General features: G+C 42.7%; 1 protein-coding gene across 2 annotated transcripts in view; it reads right to left on the minus strand.

Annotated features, from left to right (window-relative positions):
* The window catches only part of gypc (glycophorin C (Gerbich blood group)), a 168,109-nt gene extending 141,127 nt beyond the window's left edge, over positions 1-26,982 (minus strand). For both annotated transcript variants that reach the window (XM_063048672.1, XM_063048671.1), the window contains exon 1: positions 26,824-26,982. The gene's annotated coding sequence lies outside the window, so the exon portion shown is untranslated. The remainder of the gene's footprint in view (positions 1-26,823) is intronic.
* Positions 26,983-27,318: the final 336 nt, after the last annotated feature.

Here is a 27,318-nt window from a genome sequence, read left to right on the forward strand (position 1 = left end):
ATCTTTCATGTTTAAAACGATTGAATGGAAAAATCGAAGCAGTCAAGAGTAGATATAATAGAGGTGATTAAAATTATAAAAGGGGACTTAATGATGTCTTACTGAATGGAGGAGCAGCTCTAGAGGCCTATGGATTACTCTTTACTATTTCTTATGTTCTCATGTCAACTATGAATAATTATTTCCTTTAGTTGGGGAGAACAACAGATGGGAGATCATTAATTTTAAGTTGTCATCAAAAGCTTTGGAGAAATTCCTGTCACCCCACAGAGAGGTAGGAGCAGAGAACCTTTTGCCAAAGGGAATTACTGAGAGGAAAAAAAGTTTTAAAAGAGAAAGTTAGATACCAATTTGAAACAGGGAAAGTATACAAGGTGAGTTCAAGTGGATAGAGTCTGGCATATTTCCAGCAATGAGGGGTTACAAGGATAAGATACCCACTCAGTTTTGTCTGTCCTTTCAATTTCTGTGAAGCTGTTGCACGAAATATGATGCAATTTGGATTCTATTAACTCTTAAGGAGCTGAGGCTTAGAAATGCAGATGCGAGGCCAATAGAATATTCTGGAAATTTTCTGATCACACAGCATCTGAGGAGTGGGAAACAGGGTTAATGTGCCAAACTAGTAACCTTTCATTGGAATGAGGCAAAGTTACAAATAGCTTGTAGATGTAGATGTTTTAGATGGCAGAGAAAAGCAAGAGGAATGTTGTGAAATTTGTTGATTAGTAAAGGTGTCAAAGACTGTGGGAGAAGGCAAGAGAATGGGGTTGCGAGGGATCAGCAAAGATGCAATGGCAGAGCAGACTTGATGCACCAAATGGCACAATGTCTTCTGGTAATATGCAGACAAAGGGAATGTCTGTGATTAGGCAGAGAACGTAAATGGTGTAGTGCCCATAGAGCAGGCAGAGACAATGCCCACAGAGTGATGGGTGCTTGTTCATTGCAAATGATTTTGTTTGTTTTGGACAGGAGATAAATAATATATGAATAATGACAGAAGGCATGAAAAGACTGCTGGAATTGAGATACAGAACACAGTTACTAGTAATCTGAAAGAAATAAGAATGATGAAAATAACTAGCTATCATGGACATGTACTAATTCTTTAATGATCTCAACGTTTCAAAGTCAAGTAATGTTTATTACCAGTTAATATACACTACCCTGAGATTTTTACAGGCATTTATAGAAAAAAGACAATTGAATTTATGAAAAACTATATATAAACAAATACTGAAACAATGTGATAATATTTTTAAATATACTGAGAATACAAGTTGTAGACTCTTTGAAAGTGAGCCTGCAGGTTTGGAATCAGTTCCAAGTTATAGTGAGAAGCTGTTCATAAAAGTTCAGGACCTGATGGTTGCAAGGGTGCTCATATGGCCCTCAGCCTGTATTCTTCTCCCAAATAGAAGAAATTGAAACTGAGGTTCAATCCAGTGGAGTCTTTAAACTCATGAAAGATAGACATAAAAGACCGACGACAGGGGCATAAAAAAATTTAAAGGAAAATACTACAGATGCTGGAAATCTGATAGAAAAACAGAAAATTGAGATGATCAACAGGTAAGGCAATCTCTATGGTGAGAGGAAGTGCAGTCCAACTTTTATAGCAACACATAAAATGCTGGAGGAACTCAGCAAGCTAGACAGCATCTATGGAAAAGAGTACCACTGATGTTTCAGGCAAAGGCCCTTCAGAAGGGCTGGAGGAACAAAAGATGAGGAGTAAATTTAAAAGGTGGGATGAGGGGAGGGAGTGGAGTGAAGCAAAGCAACAAGCTGGGAGTGATTGGTGAAAGAGATACAGGGCAGGAGAAGGGGGGATCCAATAGGAAAGGACAGAGGCCTTGGTAGAAGGCGGGGAAGAGCACCTGAGGGAGGTGATAGGCAGGCAAGCAGATAAGGTGAGAGGGAAAGGGGATGGGGAATATTGAAGGGAAGGGCTTTACCCGAAGTTCGAGAAATCAGGTTGGAAGCTACCCAAACTCTCACATCAGAACAGCTATTTCATTTCTGACAAAAACGCAATTGTTATTAATATGTTATTAATATTGTCCCTAATAAATCCAAAAACAATTCAGAAAGAATTTTCTTAATCAAAGTTTTTGAAATGTGAAATATTATATTAGACAATAAGACATATGAGCAGAATTAGCCCAATGAGCAAGAATCTACTTTGCCATTCCATCATGGCTGATTTATTTTCCCCATTCAGGTCTGACGAAGGGTCTCGGCCCGAAACGTCGACTGTACCTCTTCCTAGAGATGCTGCCTGGCCAGCTGCGTTCACCAGCAACTTATGTGTGTTGATGGAGGAACTCAACAGGTCCAAGGCAGCTTCTATCCAGGGTGAAAAAAACCATCAACACTTTGGGTCAAGACCCTTCATCAGGATCAGAAAGGAAGGGACAGAAGCCAAATAAAGAAGGTGGGGGAAAGGGGAGAAGTACAAGCTGAAGGTGATAGGTCAAACCAGGTAAAGGGAAAAGTAAGTGGGTGGGAGGAAGTAGTAAGAAGCTGGAAAGTGATAGGTGGAAAAGTCAAAGTGCTGAAGGAGGAATCTGATTGGAGAGAAGATCATGGGAGAAAGGGATGCAGGAGGGGCATCAGATGGAAACGAAAGGCAAGTGTGAAGAGAAAGGGCAAGAAGGGAGCCAGAGTGGGGAATAAAAAAAGGGAGTGAGAAGAAATTACATGTAGTCAGAGAAATTGATATTCATGGCAATAGGTTGGAGGCTACCCAGACAGAATGAGTCATTGCTTCTCCAAACTGAGAGTGACTGCATCATTACAGTATAGGTGGACTCAGGATGAAGGATCTTGGCCCGAAATGTTTATTCTTCATTTTTCTCCATTGATGCTGCCTGACCTGCAGAGTTCCTCCAACATCTTATATGTGTTACTCTGGGTTTCCAGCATCCATAGAATCTCGTGTTTGTCATCTCACACTTCAGTTTCTATTTGTGCTGGGGGTCTGCCTTGCTTGCCAGTTCTCTTTTGTCATTTTACATTGTACTAGGTCTGTCCATATGCTTACAATTCAACAAGTGACGTTCAATGCTCATCCTTAATAGATGCTTTATTAAGGACCAGTCCTGAAGAAGGGTCTTGGTATGAAACGTTGACTGTACGCTTTACCGTAGATGCTGCCTGACCTGCTGAGATCCTCCAGCATTTTTTGTGTGTGTTGCTTTGGATTTCCAGCATCTACACATTTTTTCCATGTTTGTGTCTGTGACTCACAGCCAGGATAACCAGTCTTCAGTTACATTCTCCACATAAGAACTAATTTAATTAACATTCTTCACCCTTGTCCCACACCTCACTATATTTTGGCACAACTTATTTTATTTATATATACACACGCATAATTTCTAATACCTGTACCACGGGGTATGCATTTAAGACGAGAGGGGTAATTTCAAAATGAGATGGAAGGGGCAAGTTTGTTTTTGTTTTTTTAAGATTTATTACACGCAGAGCGGCAATTGGCTGGAAAGCTCTGCCTGGGCTGCTGACAGAGGCTGGTCCATTAGGTCATTTTAAGAGGCATTTAGATAAATACATTAAGAGATGGGCATTGTGTAGGTGTAAGAGATTAGTTTACTCAGCCATTTGATTTCATTTATTTGATTTGGCACAACATTGTAGCCCGACAGGCTTGTTCTTATGCTGAACTGTTCTCTCTATATTTCTTACAGTAATTTAAAAGTGTTGCACTGTACTGCTGCTGTGAAACAACATTTCACAACATATGCCTGTGTTATTAAACCTGATTCTCAATACATCCTGAGTGTTAAGTGAGTTACCAGTGTACTCGAGTTTATTTTGGTAGTGGAGGTACATGTTTGTCAGCTGCAAAGAGAAGAACTACCTTGAGAATGTTATGATATCACTCGCTTAATTAAGAGATTGTGTCACATAGTGGTCCTACAGTAAGTGAACCCTGAAGACTTCTCTTTATGCATAAATATAACCCAAAATGTGATTAAGTCTTCACAGAAGTCCTAAAACTAGATAAAGAGAACCCAATAAATAACAAAAACATTATAGTTTATTTATTGAGGATAATGATCCAATTTTACATGCAATTGTTAGAAAAAGCATGTGAACATGAACCTTTGTTTTCAGTGACTGGTGTGACCACCCCCCCCCCCCCCTGTTCAGCAATAACTTCAACCAAACGTTTCTGGTGACTGTTGATCACTCCTGGACATTGGTTTGGAGGAATGTTAGGCCGTTCCTCCTTACAAAACTGCTTCAACTCTGAGATGACCTTGCCTGAACTGCTTGTTTCAGGTCCTTCCACAATATTTCTATAGGATTAAGTTCAGGACTTTGACTTGCCCATTCCAAAAATACAAGTTTCCTTCTTTTTAAACCATCCTGTTGTTGATTTTCTCTTGTCTTTCGGATCATTGTCTTGTTGCATTATCTAACTACTATTAAGCTTCAGATGATGAACTGCTATCCTGATATTCTCCTGTAAAATGTCTTAATACAATTTTGAATTCACTGTTCCCTCAACAGCTGCAAGCTGTCCAGGCCCCAAGACAGCAAAGCAGCCCCAAACCATGATGCTCCTTCCACTATGCTTCACAGTTGGAATGAGGTTTTGGTGTTGGTGTCTAGTGCTCTTTTTCTCCCTCCGTGCACAGCGGTGGGCATTTCTGCCAGAAATTTCAACTTTTATCTCATCTGTCCACAGAACATTGTCCGTGAAGCATTGTTGAACATCCAGGCAAACTTGAGACATGCAGCAATGTTTTTTTGGGAGAGCTGTGGTTTTCTCTGTGGTGTCCTTCCATGTACACCATTCTTGTTCACTGTTTTTCTTATAATGGACACATGAAAAGAGACCTTAGCAAGTTCTAGAAATTTCTGCAGGTCTTTTGCCATTACCCTTGGAATCTTTTTCACCTCCTTCTGCATTGCACATTGTGCTCTTGGTGTGATCTTTGCAGGATGCCCATTCTAAGGGAGAGTAGCAATAGTATGCATTTCCTCCATTTGTAGATAATTTCTCTTACTGTGGACTGATGAACACTGAGGTCTTTAAAAATGCTTTTTTAGCTTTTTTCAGCTTCATGCATCTCTGTATTTCTTCTTCTAAGGTCCTCTGAAATTTGTTTTGACCAAGGCATGGTGCACATAAACAGATATTTCTTCAGAAGAGCAGGGTCTGTCAGTAACCTGACTTTGTGTGTCTTTTTCATAGAGCAGGGCACCTCTACAACCCACACCTCCAATCTAATCTCATTGACTGGAACACCTGACTCCAAATAGCTTTTGTAAAAGGCATTACCCTAGAGGTTAACATACTTTTTCTAACAAGTACATGTAATATTGGATCATTTTTTTCCAATGAATAAAACAATGTTTTTCCTGTGTTATTCATTTAATTGGATTCCCTTTATCTAGTTTTAGGACTTGCATGAAGATCTGATTACAATTTAGGTCATATTTATGCAGAAATGGAGAAAATTCTACAGGGTTCACCAACTTCCCTGCACCACTGTAAAGGCATTATGTTTGTTCTTGAATGCAAGAAATCAATCAGTATTATTACCTATTGGTCACCTACCAGTAATAGTGAGATTGTGTAAACCTCAATTACAAATGAGAACCCACAATACATTTCACTGTCAAACAATGTTAATCATCTCAGCACCTTGTAATGTTTGCAGATCAGCAGTGAATTTATTGTCAAAATACATTGAATTGGAATCCCGAAGATGGATCAGCATTAAAATATGGATTTCCACAGTCTCTGACCCAAAGCAAACAAAGTACTGAAATAAAAGTCCTTTGGCGATAGGCTAAAGCTGAGCCACAGCTTCAGAATATAAGAATTCAGAACGAGCACGTCTTTCAGGTACAACAGCATGGTTGCTACATGACTGGATTACGTAGAGTCCCAGCATTCAGAAACAAAGAGTGAACAAAAAAAGAGGCAGAACAATCTTCTTATGTGAAAAATAACATCCTATATTTTGTCAAAGTACTCCAAGCGTTTGATTGCAGGTGATGGAACCATAGATCACTACATCACAGAAAGCAGGCCATTCGACCCTTCTAGTCTGTGCCGAAACTTTATTCAGCTAGTCCCATTGACCTGCACCCAGTCCATAACCCTCTAGACCTCTCCCGTCCACGTATCTAATTTATTCTTAAAACTTAAGAGTGAGCCCACATTTAGCACATCAGATGGCAGCTCCCTAATGTTCCCCTAAACCTTTCCCCTTTCACCCCAAAGCCATATCCTCTCATATTTACCTCTCCTAATCTGTGGAAAGAGCCTACTTGCACTTACTGTCTATACCCCTCAATTTTGTAAACCTCTATCAAATCCACCCTCATTCTTCTACACTCCAAGGAATAAAGTCCTAACCTGTTCAATCTTTCCCTGTAACTCAACTCCTGAAGACCCGGCAACATCCTAGTAAATCTTCTCTGCACTCTTTCAATCTTACTGATATCCTTCCTATAGTTAGGTAACCAGAACTGCACACAATACTCCAAATTTGGCCTCAGCAATATCTTATACAACCTCACGATAACATCCCAACTCCTATACTCAATACTTTGATTTTTGAATGCCGGGATGCCAAAAGCCTTCTTTACAACCCTGTCTACCTGTGATGCCACTTTCAGGGAATTATGTATCTGAACTCCCAGATCCCTTTGTTCCTCCGCGCTCCTCAGTGCCCTACCATTTACTGTGTATGTCCTACCTTGATTTGTCCTTCCAAAATGCAACACCTCTCACTTGTCTGCATTAAATTTCATCTGCCATTTTCTGGCCCATTTTTCCCAGTTGGTCCAGATCCCTCTGCAAGCTTTGAAAGCCTTCCTCTCTGACCACAACACCTCCAATCAGTGTCATCAGCAAACTTGCAGATCCAATTTACCACATTATCATCCAGATCATTGATATAGACAACAAACAATGGTCCCAGAACAGATCCCTGAGGCACACCACTAGTCACAGGCCTCCAGTCTGATAAGCAACCATCCACTACCACTCTATCTTCTCCCACACAGCCAATTTCAAATCCAGTTTACAACCTCTCCATGGATACCTAGTGTCTGAACCTTCTGAAATAACCTCCCATGTGGGACCTTGTCAAAGGCCTTACTAAAGTCCATGTAGACAACATCCACAGCCTTTCCTTCATCTACTTTCTTGGTAACCTCCTTGAGAAACTCTACAAGATTCGTTAAACATGGTCTACTACACACAAAGCCATGCAGATTATCCTTAATCAACCCTTGGCTGTCCAATTACTTGTATATCCAATCTCTCAGACTACCTTCTAATAATTTACCAACTACTGATGTCAGGCTCAGCGGCCTGTAATTACCTGGTTGACTTTTGGAGCCTTTTTTAAACAACGGAACAACATGAGCTACCCTCCAATCCTCCGGCACCGCACCCGTGCCCAAGGACATTTTAAATATTTCTGCCAGGGCCCCTGCAATTTCTGCACTAGTCTCTCTTAAGGTCCGAGGAAATATCATGTCAGGTCCGGGGGATTTCTCTACCTTTATTCACTGTAAGGCAGTAAGCACCTCCTCCTCTTTAATCTCTATATGTTCCATGGTACTACGACTTGTTTCCCTTCCTTCCATATACACTATGCCAGTTTCCTGAGTAAATACTAATGCAAAAAACTATTTAAGATCTCCCCCATCTCCTGAGGCTCCACACATAAATGACCACTCTGATCTTCTAGGGGACCAACTTTGTCCCTTACTTTCCTTTTACTCTTAATATACTTGTAGAAACCCTTTGGGTTTACCTTCAGATTATCTGCCAAACCAACCTCATGTCTTCTTTTAGCCTTCCTGATTTCCTTCTTTAGTATTTTCTTGCATTTTCTATACTCTTCAAGTACCTCATTTGTTCTTTGTTGCCTATACCTGCTATACACCTTTCTTTTTCTTAACCAGATTGCCAATATCCCTTGAAAACCAAGGTTCCCTATGTCTGTTAACTTTGCCTTTCATCCTGGCAGGAACATGCAAACTCTGCACTCTCAAAATTTCACCTTTGAAGGCCTTCCACTTACTGAACACATCCTTGCCAGAAAACAACTTTTCCCAATCCACTCTTCCTAGATCCTTTATCATTTTCACAAAATTGGTCCTTCTCCAATTTAGAATCTCAACTCGAGGACCAGACCTATCCTTATCCATAATTAACTTGAAACTAATGACATTATGGTCACTGGACCCAAAATGTTCGCCTACACATACTTCTGTCACCTGTCCTGTCTGGTTCCCTAATAGGAGATCAAGTATTGCATCCTCTCTCGTAGGTACCTCTATATATTGATTTAGAAAACTTTCCTGAACACATTTGACAAACTCCAAGCCATCTAACCCTTTCACAGTGTGGGAGTCCCAGTCAATATGTGGAAAGTTAAAATCCCCTACTATTACAACTTTCTGTTTCTTACATCGGTCTTTTCTCTCCCTCCTCCCCGCCTATCTATATATATATATATATATCTATATCTATATATACACACACACACATACAGATTTGCTCCTCCAATTCTCTCTGCCTATTGGGCAGTTTATAATACAACCTTATTAGTGTGGTCACACCCTTTCCATTCCTCAGCTCCACCCATATGGCCTCTGTAGACAAGCCCTCTGGGCTGTCCGGTCTACACACAGCTGTGATATTTTCCCTGACTAGTAATGCCACTCCTCCCCCTTTCATCCCTCCCCCGTATCATGTGTGAAACAACAGAACCCCGGAACATTAAGCTGCCAGTCCTACCCCTCCTGCAGCCAAGTCTCACTAATAGCAATAATGTCGTAATCCCATGTGTCAATTCACGCCCCAAACTCATCTGCCTTAGCTACAATACTCCTTCCATTGAAATAGATGCACCTGAGAACATTTCTATCACATACAAGCCTTTGATTTCTGTCTATACATGCAGTCCCTGCATGACCTTTATCCTCCTCCACCTCACTATCAGCTCTGGTTCCTCTCCCCCTGAAAATCTAGTTTAAACCCCCAGGGGAAGCACTAGCAAACCTACCTGCAAGGATGTTAGTCCCCCTCCAGTTCAAGTGCAAACTGTCCTGTCGGAACAGGTCCCACCTTCCCTGGAACAAAGCCCAATTGTCCAGAAACATGAAGCCCTCCCTCCTGCACCATCTCTGTAGCCACATTTATGAGCCGGGAGCAGAGTGAAGACTTAAGGGCTTCGGCTCAACGAGCTTAGGCGGAAGCGGGCGAGGCGAGGAAGGTTTGACATTCATTTTCTGTTGCTATTTGAGGAGAGGGGCATTATGACTGTGAGGGCAGTTTGCTGTTCTCGGTGTCGGATGTGGGAGGCCCTGGAGTCTCCAAGCCTCCCGGACGTCTACATCTGCACCAAGTGCATCGAGATGCAGCTCCTAAGAGACCGCGTTACGGAACTGGAGCTGCAGCTCGATGACCTTCGTCTGGTCAGGGAGAGCGAGGAGGTGATAGAGAGGAGTGGAAGGCAGGTGGTCACGCCGGGGCCATGGGAGGCAGACAAGTGTGTCACGGTTAGGAGGGGGAAGGGGAAAAATCAGGTGATGGGGAGTACCCCAGTGGCTGTGCCCCTTAACAACAGGTACTCCTGTTTGAGTACTGTTGGGGGGGACAGCTTACCCTGGGGAAGCGACAGTGGCCGTGCCTCCGGCACAGAGTCTGGCCCCGTAGCTCAGAAGGGTAGGGCAAGGAAGAGGAGGGCAGTTGTGATAGGGGACTCGATAGTAAGGGGGTCAGATAGGCGATTCTGTGGACGCAGTCCAGAGACCCGGATGGTAGTTTGCCTCCCTGGTGCCAGGGTCCGGGATATTTCTGATCGTGTCCAAGATATCCTGAAGTGGGAGGGTGAGGAGCCAGAGGTCGTGGTACATATAGGTACCAATGACATAGGTAGGAAAAGGGATGAGGTCCTGAAAGAAGAATATAGGGGGCTAGGAAGGGAGTTGAGAAAAAGGACCGCAAAGGTAGTAATCTCGAGATTACTGCCTGTGCCACGCGACAGTGAGAGTAGGAATGCGATGAGGTGGAGGATAAATGCGTGGCTGAGGGATTGGAGCAGGGGGCAGGGATTCAAGTTTTTGGATCATTGGGACCTCTTTTGGTGCAGGCGTGACCTGTACAAAAAGGACGGGTTACACTTGAATCCTAGGGGGACCAATATCCTGGCAGGGAGATTAGCGGGGGCTACTGAGGTGACTTTAAACTAGAATGGTTGGGGGGTGGGAATCAAATTAAAGAGGCTAGGCGTGAGTTGTGTACAGGCCATCTAACAGTAGTAGTGAGGTTGGAGATGGTATTAAACAGGAAATTAGAAATGTGTGCAATAAAGGAACAGCAGTTATAATGGGTGACTTCAATCTACATGTAGACTGGGTGAACCAAATTGGTAAAGGTGCTGAGGAAGAGGATTTCTTGGAATGTATGCGGGATGGTTTTTTGAACCAACATATCGAGGAACCAACTAGAGAGCAGGCTATTCTGGACTGGGTTTTGAGCAATGAGGAAGGGTTAATTAGCGATCTTGTCGTGAGAGGCCCCTTGGGTAAGAGTGACCATAATATGGTGGAATTCTTCATTAAGATGGAGAGTGACATAGTTAATTCAGAAACAAAGGTTCTGAACTTAAAGAGGGGTAACTTTGAAGGTATGAGACGTGAATTAGCTAAGATAGACTGGCAAATGACACTTAAAGGATTGACGGTGGATATGCAATGGCAAGCATTTAAAGGTTGCATGGATGAACTACAACAATTGTTCATCCCAGCTTGGCAAAAGAATAAATCAAGGAAGGTAGTGCACCCATGGCTGACAAGAGAAATTAGGGATAGTATCAATTCCAAAGAAGTAGCATACAAATTAGCCAGAGAAAGTGGCTCACCTGAGGACTGGGAGAAATTCAGAGTTCAGCAGAGGAGGACAAAGGGCTTAATTAGGAAGGGGAAAAAAGATTATGAGAGAAAACTGGCAGGGAACATAAAAATGGACTGTAAAAGCTTTTATAGATATGTAAAAAGGAAAAAACTGATAAAGACAAATGTAGGTCCCCTGCAGACAGAAACAGGTGAATTGATTATGGGGAGCAAGGACATGGCAGACCAATTGAATAATTACTTTGGTTCTGTCTTCACTAGGGAGGACATAAATAATCTTCCAGAAATAGTAAGGGACAGAGGGTCCAGTGAGATGGAGGAACTGAGTGAAATACATGTTAGTAGGGAAGTGGTGTTAGGTAAATTGAAGGGATTGAAGGCAGATAAATCCCCAGGGCCAGATGGTCTGCATCCCAGAGTGCTTAAGGAAGTAGCCCAAGAAATAGTGGATGCATTAGTGATAATTTTTCAAAACTCGTTAGATTCTGGACTAGTTCCTGAGGATTGGAGGGTGGCTAATGTAATCCCACTTTTTAAAAAAGGAGGGAGAGAGAAACCGGGGAATTATAGGCCGGTTAGCCTAACGTCGGTGGTGGGGAAACTGCTGGAGTCAGTTATCAAGGATGTGATAACAGCACATTTGGAAAGCGGTGAAATGATCGGACAAAGTCAGCATGGATTTGTGAAAGGAAAATCATGTCTGACGAATCTCATAGAATTTTTTGAGGATGTAACTAGTAGAGTGGATAGGGGAGAACCAGTGGATGTGGTATATTTGGATTTTCAAAAGGCTTTTGAGAAGGTCCCACACAGGAGATTAGTGTGCAAACTTAAAGCACACAGTATTGGGGGTAAGGTGTTGGTGTGGGTGGAGAATTGGTTAGCAGACAGGAAGCAAAGAGTGGGAATAAACGGGACCTTTTCAGAATGGCAGGCGGTGACTAGTGGGGTACCGCAAGGCTCAGTGCTGGGACCCCAGTTGTTCACAATATATATTAATGACTTGGATGAGGGAATTAAATGCAGCATCTCCAAGTTTGCGGATGACACGAAGCTGGGCGGCAGTGTTAACAGTGAGGAGGATGCTAAGAGGATGCAGGGTGACTTGGATAGGTTGGGTGAGTGGGCAAACTCATGGCAGATGCAATTTAATGTGGATAAATGTGAAGTTATCCACTTTGGTGGCAAAAATAGGAAAACAGATTATTATCTGAATGGTGACCGATTAGGAAAAGGGGAGGTGCAACGAGACCTGGGTGTCATTATACACCAGTCATTGAAAGTGGGCATGCAGGTACAGCAGGCGGTGAAAAATGCGAATGGTATGCTGGCATTTATAGCGAGAGGATTCGAGTACAGGAGCAGGGAGGTACTACTGCAGTTGTACAAGGCCTTGGTGAGACCACACCTGGAGTATTGTGTGCAGTTTTGGTCCCCTAATCTGAGGAAAGACATCTTTGCCATAGAGGGAGTACAAAGAAGGTTCACCAGATTGATTCCTGGGATGGCAGGTCTTTCATATGAAGAAAGACTGGATGAACTGGGCTTGTACTCGTTGGAATTTAGAAGATTGAGGGGGGATCTGATTGAAATGTATAAGATCCTAAAGGGATTGGACAGGCTAGATGCGGGAAGAATGTTCCCGATGTTGGGGAGGTCCAGAACGAGGGGTCACAGTTTGAGGATAGAGGGGAAGCCTTTTAGGACCGAGATGAGGAAAAACTTCTTCACACAGAGAGTGGTGAATCTGTGGAATTCTCTGCCACAGCAAACTGTTGAGGCCAGTTCATTGGCTATGTTTAAGAGGGAGTTAGATATGGCCCTTGTGGCTACAGGGGTCAGGGGGTATGAAGGGAAGGCTGGGTTCTGAGTTGGATGATCAGCCATGATCATAATAAATGGCGGTGCAGGCTCGAAGGGCCGAATGGCCTACTCCTGCACCTATTACCTATGTTTCTATGTTTCTATATTTAGCTGCATTATCTTCCTATTTCTAGCCTCACAAGCACGTGGCACGAGTAGCAATCCTGAGATTGCAACCCTGGAGGCCTGTCCTTCAACTTTGCACCTAACTCCCTAAACTCTCTTTGCAGGACCTCCTCCTCCTTCCTATCTATGTCATTGGTCCCTACATGGACCACGACATCTGACTGCTCACCCTCCCTCCTGAGAATACTGAGAACTCGATCCGAGATATCATGGACCCTGGCACCAGGGAGGCAACAGACCATCCGGGATTCTCGATCTCTCCCACAGAACCTCTTATCTGTCCCCCTAACTATCAAATCCCTTATTACTACTGCTCTCTTCTTTTCCCTCCTTCCTTTCTGAGCTGAGGGTCCAGTCTCGCTGCCAGAGACACGACCACTACAAGTTGTCCCTGGTAGGTCATCCCAACCAACAGTATCCAAAACAGTATACTTAATGCACTGAAAATCTTTTCTCCCCCAAAAATAAACTTTATTCATAGCAAAAGAATAAACAGGGAGCAAAGTCTTTTACTTTATTAATGTCATTTGGTTAAAGCATTCAGCAATGTTAATGCTTTTCTTTAAAAAAATGCATAGTGCCATAGCCACTCATGTGGCTCATTGGGGTGATGCTCCTTTTGGAAGACAAATTGGTACAGAATACTCCGTGTGGGATCAGAGAGCTGTGTGTGCAAAGCAAGCAACTATACATCTCTTTAGCTACAGACCAAGTATTACTTGTTCATGCAAACATTAAAACTCCGCCGTGGATGGTTCCAAGCCTGGCTGTGAAATGAGGGTTGGGCATGGGGCTAGATACTCCATCCCATAAAAACCCAGGGTTACAGAAGCTCCAAAGACCCGGTTCCTGGGAGAGGAAGGATCGTCAACTGGAAGACTTATTAAGTTGTGTTTTGAAAGCAGAAGCCACAAAGCCAATCAATCTATTGGCCTAGGACAGAGAGTTCTGGCGAGATGCTCTCAGCAACCTATGCCCCTGTAGGATTGATGAGCTTAAGAAGAAGAAGATGCAGCCATTGAACTAGGAACTACCAATTGAAACAATAAATACAAAATGGAACAACAAGGATCAAATTCTTTCAGAATTAATTTGAGGTTTTTTTGAATAAAATGCCAGTTTCAAATCTCAAAGGGAGGTCAAGATTTGAGATTGACATTTTTTAAATGAAGTCTCCTGAAGTAGTTAAATTTGATCCTGTATTTGATTTAAATTTACTGAATACCCTTTTTCTTGAATCATTGATATTCAAAGCTGCCTTGGTGACTGCTTCAATCAATAGCTCCTTTGGTAGATGCCATGGATTAATTACTGTGTAAACATGTCTAAAAATGTATTCAGATCTATGGCCTATTCTTCAACTTCACCTAAGGAGGGAGCTGAAAGGAAGCTGGTGCATTCCTGTCTTTCTCAGAACTCAACAGTTACTCACAAACCTCCATCTTAACAAGCTTCCAGTGTCCCTAGACCATCCTGTCCAACACAAAATGCTGAGGAACTCAACAAGCCAAGCAGCATTTATAGAGCGGAATAAACAGTTGAAGTTTCAGGCAGCGACCCCTCATCAGGGCAGGGCAGGAAAGGGGTAGAAGCTGAAATGAGCTGGTGAGGGAGGTGAAGGAGAGCAAGCTGCAGATCACAGGTGAGACAAGGTGAGGGGCAAGATGGGTGGGTGGGGTGAAGGGGATGTGAAATACGAAGCTGGGAGGTGATAGTTGAAAGCAAATATAGTTAGTGATAGGTCGTCCTTACATTTTTGTAAGACCATAAGACATGGGAGCAGAATTAGGTAATTCGGCCCCTCAAGTCTGCTCTGCCATTCCCAGGGTCATGGGTGATTTGTTAGCCCACCTAACTCCATTATCTTGCCATATTCCTGTAACCACAAGGCCATAAAACATAGGAGCAGAATTAGGCCATTTAGCCCATCAAGTCTGCTCTGTCATACAATCATGGCTGATCCATTTTCTCCCCTCCGCGGCTCTACTCACCGGCCTTCACCCCGTAACCTTTGATGCTGTGTCCAATCAAGAACCTATCAAGCCCTGCCTTAGATACACCCAACAACCTGGCTTCCACAGCTGCCTGTGGCAACAAATTCACCACCCTCTGACTAAAGAAATTTCCCCGCATCCGTTTTATAGGATGTCACTCTATCCTGAGGTTGTGCCCTTTTGCCCTAGACTCTCCCACCATGGGAAACATCCTTTCCACATCTACTCTGTACAGGCCTTTCAACATTTGAAAGGTTTCAATGAGATCCCCCTTCCTTATAAATTCCAATGAGTACAGATCCAGAGCTATCAAACTTTCCTCATACGATAACCCTTTCATTCCCAGAATCATCCTTGTGAACCTCCTCTGAACACTGTCCAATGCCAGCACATCTTTCCTTAGATGAGGAGCCCAAAACTGTTCACAATACTCAAGGTGAGGCCTCACCAGTGCCTTATAAACCTCAGCATTACATTCCTGCTCTTGTATTCCAGACCTCTTGAAGTGAATGCTAACATGACATTTGCCTTCCACACTACCGACTCAACCTGCAAGTTAATTTTTAGGGTGTTCTGCACAAGGACTTCCAAGTCCCTTTGCATCCCAGATTTTAGCATTTTCTCTCCCTTTAGAAAATAGTCTACATATTTATTTCTACTACCAATGTGCATGACCATGCATTTTCCAATCTTGTATTTCATTTGCTACTTCCTTACTCATTCTCCTAATCTGTCCAAGTCCTTCTGCAATCTGCCTGTTTCCTCAACACTTACTGCCCCTCCACCCATGTTAATATCATCTGCCAACTTGACAAAACCATCCATTTCATCTTCTAAGTCATTGATATACAGCTTAAAAGGAAGCAGTCCCAACACCGACTGCTGTGGACCACTAGTCACTGGTGGCCAACCAGAAAAGGATCTTTTAATTCCAACATTCTCCTCCTACCAATCAGCCAATGCTCTAATCATGCCAGTAACTTTCCTGTAATACCATAGGCTCTTAACTTGGTAAGCAGCCTCACGCATGGCACCTTGTCAAAGGCCTTCTGAAAGTTCAAATATACAACATCCACTGCATCCCCTTTATCTATCCTACTCGTAATCTCTTCAAAGAATTCCAACAGGTTCATCTGGCAAGAGTTTCCCTGGAGGAAATCATGCTGACCATCTTGCCCGGTGTCACCAAGCACTCCATAACCTCATCCTCAACAACTGATTCCAACATCTTCCCAACCACTAAGGTCAGGCTAACTGGTCTATATTTTCCTTTCTGCTGCCTTCCTCCTTTCTTAAAATATAGACATTACCATGGACAGCTGTGGAGGCCAAGACAAAGTCCACAGATTAACCACTATCTAAAGACATTCCTCCTCATCTCTGTTCTAAAGGGATGTCTTTATATTCTGAGGGTGTGCCCTGTGGTCCTCATCTCCCCACTATAGGAAATATGCTCTCCACATCCACTCTATTTGGCCTTTCAATATTCAATGGGTTTCACTGAGATCCTCCCCTCATTGTCCTTGGAACTATTGTGGTAAATCTATTCTGCACCCTTCTGAAGATATTCACATCCTTCCAAAAATGCAATGACCAGAACATTATTAACTATAGAAAATATTCTGTCTGCATGCATAACAGCTTGGCATGGCAGCTGATTACACAAAGGTGCAGAGTTAAGGACACAGTTCAGCACATCACAAGAAGCATCCTCCCCTTAATGGACTGTGAATATTTTGTTGCCCCAGTAAAGCAGCCAGCATTGGGACCTCTTTTGGCGTTGGGACCTCTTTTGGCGCAGGCGTGACCTGTACAAAAAGGACGGGTTACACTTGAATCCTAGGGGGACCAATATCCTGGCAGGGAGATTAGCGGGGGCTACTGAGGTGACTTTAAACTAGAATGGTTGGGGGGTGGGAATCAAATTAAAGAGGCTAGGCGTGAGAAGGTTAGTTCACAACAGAGGGATGGGAACCAGTGCAGAGAGACAGAGGGGTGTAAAGTGAGGGTAGAGGCAAAAAGTACAAAGGAGAAAAGTAAAAGTGGCAGGCCGACAAATCCAAGGCAAGCATTAAAAAGGGCCACTTTTCAACATAATTGTATAAGGGCTAAGAGAGTTGTAAAAGAGCGCCTGAAGGCTTTATGTGTCAATGCAAGGAGCATTCGTAATAAGGTGGATGAATTGAAAGTGCAGATTGTTATTAATGATTATGATATAGTTGGGATCACAGAGAAATGGCTCCAGGGTGACCAGGGATGGGAACTCAACGTTCAGGGATATTCAATATTCAGGAGGGATAGACATGAAGGAAGGGGAGGTGGGGTGGCATTGCTGGTTAAAGAAGAGATTAACGCAACAGAAAGGAAGGACATAAGCCGGGAAGATGTGGAATCGATATGGGTAGAGCTGCGTAACACTAAGGGGCAGAAGACGCTGGTGGGAGTTGTGTACAGGCCACCTAACAGTAGTAGTGAGGTCGGAGATGGTATTAAACAGGAAATTAGAAATGTGTGCAATAAAGGAACAGCAGTTATAATGGGTGACTTCAATCTACATGTAGACTGGGTGAACCAAATTGGTAAAGGTGCTGAGGAAGAGGATTTCTTGGAATGTATGCGGGATGGTTTTTTGAACCAACATGTCAAGGAACCAACTAGAAAGCAGGCTATTCTGGACTGGGTTTTGAGCAATGAGGAAGGGTGAATTAGCGATCTTGTCGTGAGAGGCCCCTTGGGCAAGAGTGACCATAATATGGTGGAATTCTTCATTAAGATGGAGAGTGACATAGTTAATTCAGAAACAAAGGTTCTGAACTTAAAGAGGGGTAACTTTGAAGGTATGAGACATGAATTAACTAAGATAGACTGGCAAATGACACTTAAAGGATTGACGGTGCATATGCAATGGCAAGCATTTAAAGGTTGCATGGATGAACTACAACAATTGTTCATCCCAGTTTGGCAAAAGAATAAATCAAGGAAGGTAGTGCACCCGTGGCTGACAAGAGAAATTAGGGATAGTATCAATTCCAAAGAAGAAGCATACAAATTAGCCAGAGAAAGTGGCTCACCGGAGGACTGGGAGAAATTCAGTGTTCAGCAGAGGAGGACAAAGGGCTTAATTAGGAAGGGGAAAAAAGATTATGAGAGAAAACTGGCAGGTAACATAAAAACGGACTGTAAAAGCTTTTATAGATATGTAAAAAGGAAAAGACTGGTAAAGACAAATGTAGGTCCCCTGCAGACAGAAACAGGTGAATTGATTATGGGGAGCAAGGACATGGCAGACCAATTGAATAATTACTTTGGTTCTGTCTTCACTAAGGAGGACATAAATAATCTTCCAGAAATAGTAAGGGACAGAGGGTCCCGTGAGATGGAGGAACTGAGTGAAATACATGTTAGTAGGGAAGTGGTGTTAGGTAAATTGAAGGGATTGAAGGCAGATAAATCCCCAGGGCCAGATGGTCTGCATCCTAGAGTGCTTAAGGAAGTAGCCCAAGAAATAGTGGATGCATTAGTGATAATTTTTCAAAACTTGTTAGATTCTGGACTAGTTCCTGAGGATTGGAGGGTGGCTAATGTAACCCCACTTTTTAAAAAAGGAGGGAGAGAGAAACCGGGGAATTATAGACCGGTTAGCCTAACATCGGTGGTGGGGAAACTGCTGGAGTCAGTTATCAAGGATGTGATAACAGCACATTTGGAAAGTGGTGAAATGATCGGACAAAGTCAGCATGGATTTGTGAAAGGAAAATCATGTCTGACGAATCTCATAGAATTTTTTGAGGATGTAACTAGTAGAGTGGATAGGGGAGAACCAGTGGATGTGGTATATTTGGATTTTCAAAAGGCTTTTGACAAGGTCCCACACAGGAGATTAGTGTGCAAACTTAAAGCACACGGTATTGGGGGTAAGGTATTGGTGTGGGTGGAGAATTGGTTAGCAGACAGGAAGCAAAGAGTGGGAATAAATGGGACCTTTTCAGACTGGCAGGCGGTGACTAGTGGGGTACCGCAAGGCTCAGTGCTGGGACTCCAGTTGTTTACAATATATATTAATGACTTGGATGAGGGAATTAAATGCAGCATCTCCAAGTTTGCGGATGACACGAAGCTGGGTGGCAGTGTTAGCAGTGAGGAGGATGCTAAGAGGATGCAGGGTGACTTGGATAGGTTGGGTGTGTGGGCAAATTCATGGCAGATGCAATTTAATGTGGATAAACGTGAAGTTATCCACTTTGGTGGCAAAAATAGGAAAACAGATTATTATCTGAATGGTGGCCGATTAGGAAAAGGGGAGGTGCAACGAGACCTGGGTGTCATTATACACCAGTCATTGAAAGTGGGCATGCAGGTACAGCAGGCGGTAAAAAAGGCGAATGGTATGCTGGCATTTATAGCGAGAGGATTTGAGTACAGGAGCAGGGAGGTACTACTGCAGTTGTACAAGGCCTTGGTGAGACCACACCTGGAGTATTGTGTGCAGTTTTGGTCCCCTAATCTGAGGAAAGACATCTTTGCCATAGAGGGAGTACAAAGAAGGTTCACCAGATTGATTCCTGGGATGGCAGGTCTTTCATATGAAGAAAGACTGGATGAACTGGGCTTGTACTCGTTGGAATTTAGAAGATTGAGGGGGGATCTGATTGAAATGTACAAGATCCTAAAGGGATTGGACAGGCTAGATGCAGGAAGATTGTTCCCGATGTTGGGGAAGTCCAGAACGAGGGGCCACAGTTTGAGGATAGAGGGGAAGCCTTTTAGGACCAAGATTAGGAAAAACTTCTTCACACAGAGAGTGGTGAATCTGTGGAATTCTCTTCCACAGGAAACTGTTGAGGCCAGTTCATTGGCTATATTTAAGAGGGAGTTAGATATGTCCCTTGTGGCTACGGGGGTCAGGGGGTATGGAGGGAAGGCTGGGGCGGGGTTCTGAGTTGGATGATCAGCCATGATCATAATAAATGGTGGTGCAGGCTCGAAGGGCCGAATGGCCTACTCCTGCACCTATTTTCTATGTTTCTATGTTTCTATAATCAAACACCACACCCACCCCAGACATTCTCTCTTTCCCCCCCCCCACTCACATGGGGCAGAAGATACAAAAGCCTGAAAGCACGTACCACCAAGCTCAAAGGACAGCTTCTATCTCAGTTATCAGACTCTGGTATGATAAGGTGGACTCTTGGCCTCACAATCTACCCCATTATAATTTTGCACATTGTTGTTTACCTGGACGGGACTTTTCAGCAGCTTTTACACACTATTAAAGTCATTGACCACTGCAGCACAGGGCCAGGACCTTTGGCCCATCTAGTCCATGCCAAACTATTGTCCAGCCCAGTGCCATCGATCTGCACCTGGACCAAAGACTCCCATACCCCTCTCATCCATCTACCTATCCAAATGTCTCTTAAATGTTGAAATCGAACCTCCATCTGCCACTTCCACTGGCAGCTCGTTCCACACTCTTACCTCCATCCGAGTGAAGAACTTCCCCCTCATGTTCCTCTTACATTTTACCTTTCACCCTTAACCTACGTTGTCAAGTTCTAGTCTCACCCAACCTCAGTGGAAAAACCTGAATGAATTTACCTCATCTATTTCCTCTGTTTTATACAACTATCAAATATCCCCTCATTTGACTTAACCACCAGGAAATAAAGTCCTAACCTATTCAACCTCTCCCTATAACACAGGTCCTCAATTCCTGGCAATATCCTTGTAAATTTCCTCTGTTCTTTCAATCTTGTATCTTTCCTGCAAGTAGGTGACCAGAACTGCACACAATATACCAAATTAGACCTCAGGAATATTTTATACAACTTCAATATAGCATCCCAAGTCCTGAACTCGATACTTTATAAAGACCCATGTGCCAAAAGTGCTCTTTATGACCACACCTACCTGTGACACCACTTGCAAGGAATTACGGATCAGTATTCCGAGACCCCTTTGTTCTACCGCACACTTCAGTGCTCTACTAATCACCATGGATTCTACATTGTTATAGTTTAACTTATTCTAGTTCAATGCACCAATTAATGATTTTGATCTGTGTGAGCAGTATGCAAGACAGGCTTTTCACTGCATCGTAGTATATTGACAATAATAAACCAATAATAACAAGTTATGCAATAATCCAAATGTGCCGTAACCAAGTTTTCCTTTCAAAATCGAAGATTTGGCAATATGTTTCCCCCTTTTGTACTCAGTGCCTCAATTTATGAAGCTGTACTTCCACACACTTTGCTAACATCTGTCAATACACAATGCCACTCTCAAAGATTTATCTATACTTACATCCAAGTTCCTGAACACCAAATATAAACTACCATGGCATAAAACAATAACATTCCTACACCATACAAGAAAAATTCACAAGCAACTTTCTACAATAAACGGGACTTTTTGTCTAATTACCTCCCATATTGAGACAAATGTGCTCAAAGCTGTCTGGGTAGAATGGATTGTGGAAAAAGTGTGGTACTGCTTATTTGGAATATATACAAGACAGTGTATTCAATTCCTTACATGCTTAGTGGCCACTTTATTAGGTACAGGAATGAAACCCGTTCTGGTCTTCTGCTGATGCACCCCATCCACTTCAAGGTTCACCATGTTGTGCATTCAGAGATGCTCTTCTGCACACCACTTTTGTAACATGTGGTTACTGGAGTTCCTGGCAGCTTTAACCAGTCCGGCCATTCTCCTTCGACCTCTCTCATTAACAAGGTGTTTCACCTACAGAACTGCCACTCGCAGGATGTTTTGTGTTTGACCATATTCTGTAAACTCTGGAGTGCATGAAAATCCCAGGATATCAGCAGTTTCTGAGATACTCAAACCACCCTGTCTGGCGCCAACAATTATCCAAGGTCAAAATCACTTAGAATACATTTCATCCCCATTCTGATGTTTGGTCTGAACAATGACAACCTCTTGATCATGTCTGCATTGAGTTCCTGCCACATGATTAGATATTTGTATTAAAGAGCTTGAGTATGTGTATACTTAATAAAGCAGCCACTGAGTGTATATACAGTTTATACAAAAGCTCAGCCTCAGCTGAGGTGTTGCAATCATTTCAGGGCAGTTTCATTCAAAAGTAAACAGAGGAATGTTTTGGGGTGAATTATTGCAGGAGCAACAAGAGACTATAGCAGCATAGACTCCAGAAACTAAACTTGTTCACAGAATAATGTAGCCACAGTCAGAGTTGAGGATGGTGGTGAATATTGGTAATTAGGGTTGAGGGTTTGGATGTTGTAGTGATCACCAAGCTTGGCAATTAGCTTGCAGACGATTCATCACCAGTGATGACATCAGTGTGCAGTTGTTGGTGTTCAAGCCTACATTTGCATGCCTCGGTCCTGATTGGCTACTCCCTCCATTGACCTTTGAATTCAATTGACTCATGTTTCTTTGGCTTTTAGGGGTTTATAGATGGTGTCTATTTTGATGCTTATGGGGTTATTAGTAATCTATTTATCAGTAATACATTTATATTTATCAATAATATAGATGTTTAATTTATCATTTATATTTAATTCAGTCATAGAGTAATACAGCAAAGAAAGAGGCTCTTTGACCCACCTTGCCCATGCCAACCAAGACACCCATCTAAACTAGGCCCATGTGCCTGTGTTTGGTCTATTTCCATGTATATATCTTTCCTATCCATGTATCTGCCCAAGTGTCTATTAAATATTGTTACTGTATCTGTCTCAACCACTTTCTCTGGCAGCTCATTCCATATCCACACCTTCCTGTGTAGTTGCTGCTCAGGACCTATTTAAATCTTCTGCACCTCCCCTTAACCCATGCCCAATAGCTTGATTCCCTTTCACTGGGAAAGAGAGTCTGCCTTCACCCTTGCTGAGCCTTTGATGATTTTTTTTAAAAAACACCTCTATAAAACACACCTCAGTCTATGTCCCAAGGAATAATGTCCTAGGCAGTCCAACCTCTCTCTATAACCAAGACTCTTGTCACCCAAGAACATTCTCATAAATCATTTTCTAAGTTCAAAGTAAATTTATTATCAAAGTACAAACTGATATGTCACCATATACTACCTTGAGATTAATTTCCTTGTAGGAATTCACAGTAGAATATAGAAATTCAATATAATCAATGAAAAACTACAGTGACAAATGACAAACAACCAATGTGCAAAGGAAGGCAAACTGCATTCTTTGAGGGGTCAGCAGTGGAAAGGGTGAGGAGCTTCAAGAGAAGGTCTATCCTACACCTGGCGTGATACGCCAGTGGCTACATTTCATCCAGAGTTTGAAGAGATTCCGTACGTCACCAAGGACTCAATCAACATTCTACATATGTACGGTACAAAGTATCACAGCCTGGTATGGAGGCTCTACGACTCAGGATTGAAAGAGGCTGCAGAGTATTGTTGACTCAGCAAGCTCAATCACAGGCACAACACTCCCCACCAAAGACATCTTCAGAATGTGCTGCCTCAAAAAGTAGGCATCCATCACTCAGGACCCTCATTATCTGGGACATGTCCTCTTCTCATTATTACCTATAGGGAGGAGGTGCAGGAGAATGAAAACACACATTCACCATTTTAGACATCTACCATCAGATTTCTGAATGGTCTGTGAACATTATCTCACTATTTCTCCTTTGCATTATTATTTTCGTTTTAATTTATGGTAACTGTATTTATCTTGCTCTATACTGCTGCTGCAAAACCAAAAGACCACAAAACACAGGAGCAGAATTAGGCCCTTCGGCTCATCAAGTCTGCTCTGTCAAGGTGTCATGGCTGATTTGTTATCCCTCTCAACCACACTCTTCTGCCTTCTACCTGTAACCTTTGATGCCCTTATGAATCAACAAATTTCAGTGATAGTAAACCCGATCCTGAACTAAACTGCCCGACACCGGCCCCCTAGGCCTGAGTTGACGTAGTAGTAGTAGTAGTGAACTAAATATCTCAATGTCAGAGACAGGAAGGTAGTGCGATTAGCAGAGTTGGCTTACAGCTCCAGCAAGCCTGGATCAATTTTGACCTCAATCTGTTTGTGAAAAGTTCTCAGTAATCGTTTGATTTTTCCCAGATGCTCTGATTTCCTCTCAAACGTTAGATTAGATTCAACTTTATTGTCATTGTGCCGAGTACAGATACAAAGCCAATGAAATGCAGTTAGCATCTGACCAGAAATGCAAAGAAGTGTTATTTACAAAATAACTGCAAATAAAAAGTGCTACAGCACACAAATATAAAAGTAATATAAAACATGTGTGTTGTTCGGGTAAGATACAATAAATGCTGGTGAACACAGCAGGCCAGGCAGCATCTATAGGAAGAGGTACAGTCGATGTTTAGGGCCGGGACACTTTGACAGGACTAACTGAAAGAAGAGATAGTAAGAGATTTGAAAGTGGGAGGGCCTCTTACCATCTCTTCTTTCAGTTAGTCCTGACGAAGGGTCCCAGCCCAAAACGTCGATTGTACCTCTTCCTATAGATGCTGCCTGGCCTGCTGCATTCACCAGCATTTTTTGTGTGTGTTGCTTGAATTTCCAGCATCTGCAGATTTCTTATTGTCTGTGTTGTTCGGGTAATGGTCCACTGTAAATTATCACTAGTGAATAGGTGAAAGGAAAGAATTTGGGTGAAGCTGAAGAGAATGTGCAGGAATAAAACTAAATGAGTGAGGGTTTAGTATGATGGGTGCTTGATATTGAATGGGTTAAGAGCTATTTGCACACTACATCTATTAATTTGCTGAAGACACAACCATTGTTGGTAGAATCTCAGTGGTGATGAGAGGGTGTACAGGAGTGAGATATGCCAACTAGTGGAATAGTGCCGCAGCAACAACCTGGCACTCAATGTCAGTAAGACGAAAGAGCTGATTGTGGACTTCAGGAAGGGTAAGACGAAGGAACACATACCAACCCTCATAGAAGGACCAGAAATGGAGAAAGTGAGCAGTTTCAAGTTCCTGGATGTCAAGATCTCTGAGATTTAACGTGGTCTCAACATATCAGTGTAGTTATAAAGAAAGCAAGACAGCGGCTATACTTTATTTGAAGTTTGAAGAGATTTGGCTTGTCAACAAATACACTCAAAAACTTCTATAGTTGTACCGTGGAGAGCATTCTGACAGGCTGCATCACTGTCTGGTATGGAGGGGCTACTGCACAGGACTGAAAGAAGCTGCAGAAGGTTGTAAATCCAGTCAGCTCCATCTTGGGCACTAGCCTACAATGTACCCAGGGCATCTTCAGGGAGCGGTGTCTCAGAAAGGCAATGCCCATTATTAAGGACCTCCAACACCCAGGGCATGCCCTTTTCTCATTGTTACCATCAGGTAGGTGATACAGAAGCCTGAAAGCACACACTCAGCGATTCAGGAACAGCTTCTTCCCCTTTGCCATCCAATTCCTAAATAGACATTGAATCCTTGGACACTACCTCACCATTGTTTTTAAAAATATACAGTATTTTTGTTTTGCACATTTTAATCTATTCAATATATGCAATTGATTTACTTTTTTATTGATATTTATTATTATTACTTCTTTTTTCCCCTCTGTTAGATTATGTATTGCATTGAACTGCTGCTAAGTTAACAAATTTCACATTGTGTGCCGGTGATAATAAACCTGATTCTGATTCATCGAAACCTATTAAATATTGAAAGGGCCACATAGAGTGGACATGGAAAGCACATTTCGTATAGTGGGGGAGTCTTGGACAAGCGGACAGCCTCAGAATAAAAGGAAGTCCATTTAGAACAGAGATGAGGAGGAATTTCTTTAGATAGAGGGTGGTGTGGAATTCATTCCCATGAACAGCTGTGGAGGCCAAGTCATTGAGTATACTTAAAGTGGAAGTTGATAGTTTCTTGATTACTAAGGGTGTCAAAGGTTATAGGCAGGAGACAGGAGAATGGGGTTGGGGAATAATAAATCAGCAAAGATCAAATGGTGGAGCAGACTTGTTGGGCCAAATGGCCTAATTCTGCTCCTATGTCTTATGGTTTTATAATCTAAAGCTGTTTCTCAGCTTCAACGCAAGATAAATTTCTGTCTTCCCCAACTTTACTTCATCTAAAGCTGTCAGGGCCTAAATGTTTGCTACGCACTGCCACAGGGCATGCACAGGGAGCAAAGTTAACCTTTTGCATCTAGCTATGGAAGGTACAGAATTTCCCAGCCCAGAACACAGTGGTATGGTGAAAGTACTGATTGAAACGTGATGAACAGGACTGCTCCACAGAAGAACTGGCTCAGATGCAATGGGAAGAAGGGCCTCCTCAAGTGAGTGTTATTTTAGGGGTTGAAGCACAGATGGTTTTGTTTCCCTGCACAGCTGTGCTTTTAAACAACTGTTCATCATAGCACTGGCCAGACAGGAAAGACAGTGCAGTCGGAAAACAGAATGTACTGTTGGAGTGAGAAACTTCTCAATTAACAGCCGGCTGGCAACACATGGGGTCATGCACTGAACTGAAGTGCTTGCAACTAGCACGCTAGAGGAAGAAATCTCAAAAAGAATCATAAATTGCTGTGAGTTCAAGGAATTAAATACATTATGACTGGGAAAACCCCTGAAGGTCCCAGTGAACATTAAATACCTTGATAACAACACTGTTGCGAATTTAAAGTAAAGCGCTCTACAGCCACGCAGCTCAGCTGTGTATAGTACACCCATTACCCTCGGGAAATTTACTTAAATTACACTCTCTTTCCTCTGTTATTAATTAAACAGGTAATGCTGATATCATTTTTCAGCATGCACACATTAGACTAAAAATATTACTCACAACTGCTAGAAATTTATTGAGACGGAAAGTACTTCATAAAGTCAAGAAGAGTCTTAAAAAGTAAATGAAACAAACTTGTTCTGAAGCAAAAGATCCCACACAGAAACTCACCTCCTCTTAACCGGCCAGAAGCTTTAATTCTTCCGCTGTGACAAGAAAAGAGAGTAAATCTCCCTGCCTTCGGCTGCCGACTTCTCGTGCTGTCAGCTGAGGGTGAGGCACGGAGAGAACTGCCTTTGAACCTGACTGCAGGCTTCTCTGAGGTCTAAAACTGGGAGGGCCTGAACTCTGGCACTTGAGAGTTCCTGTTGCACTATTTGCTGTGAGTTTTGAATACTGGGACCAGTTATTGACACAAACCCCTCCCACGCAAATTTGAAGCAGCTGCTTTCTGATCTCTGTAACAAGAAGCCAGTTTGATGAGAGATTCCTGTAGTTTCAATGCGATCCAGCCTTACATAGATTTATGCACTTAAATACAACTACCTCCCATCCCTTTGGCTCACAAAAACAATTCAGTTCATCCACTGTACTGCTTCATTGTAGAGTTACAGTTAATATCATAGAACATAGAAATAGTACAGCACAGTACAGGCCCTTCGGCCC

The sequence above is a fragment of the Mobula hypostoma genome, chromosome 5, assembly GCF_963921235.1.
Source record: "Mobula hypostoma chromosome 5, sMobHyp1.1, whole genome shotgun sequence".
NCBI classification, from domain to species: domain Eukaryota; kingdom Metazoa; phylum Chordata; class Chondrichthyes; order Myliobatiformes; family Myliobatidae; genus Mobula; species Mobula hypostoma.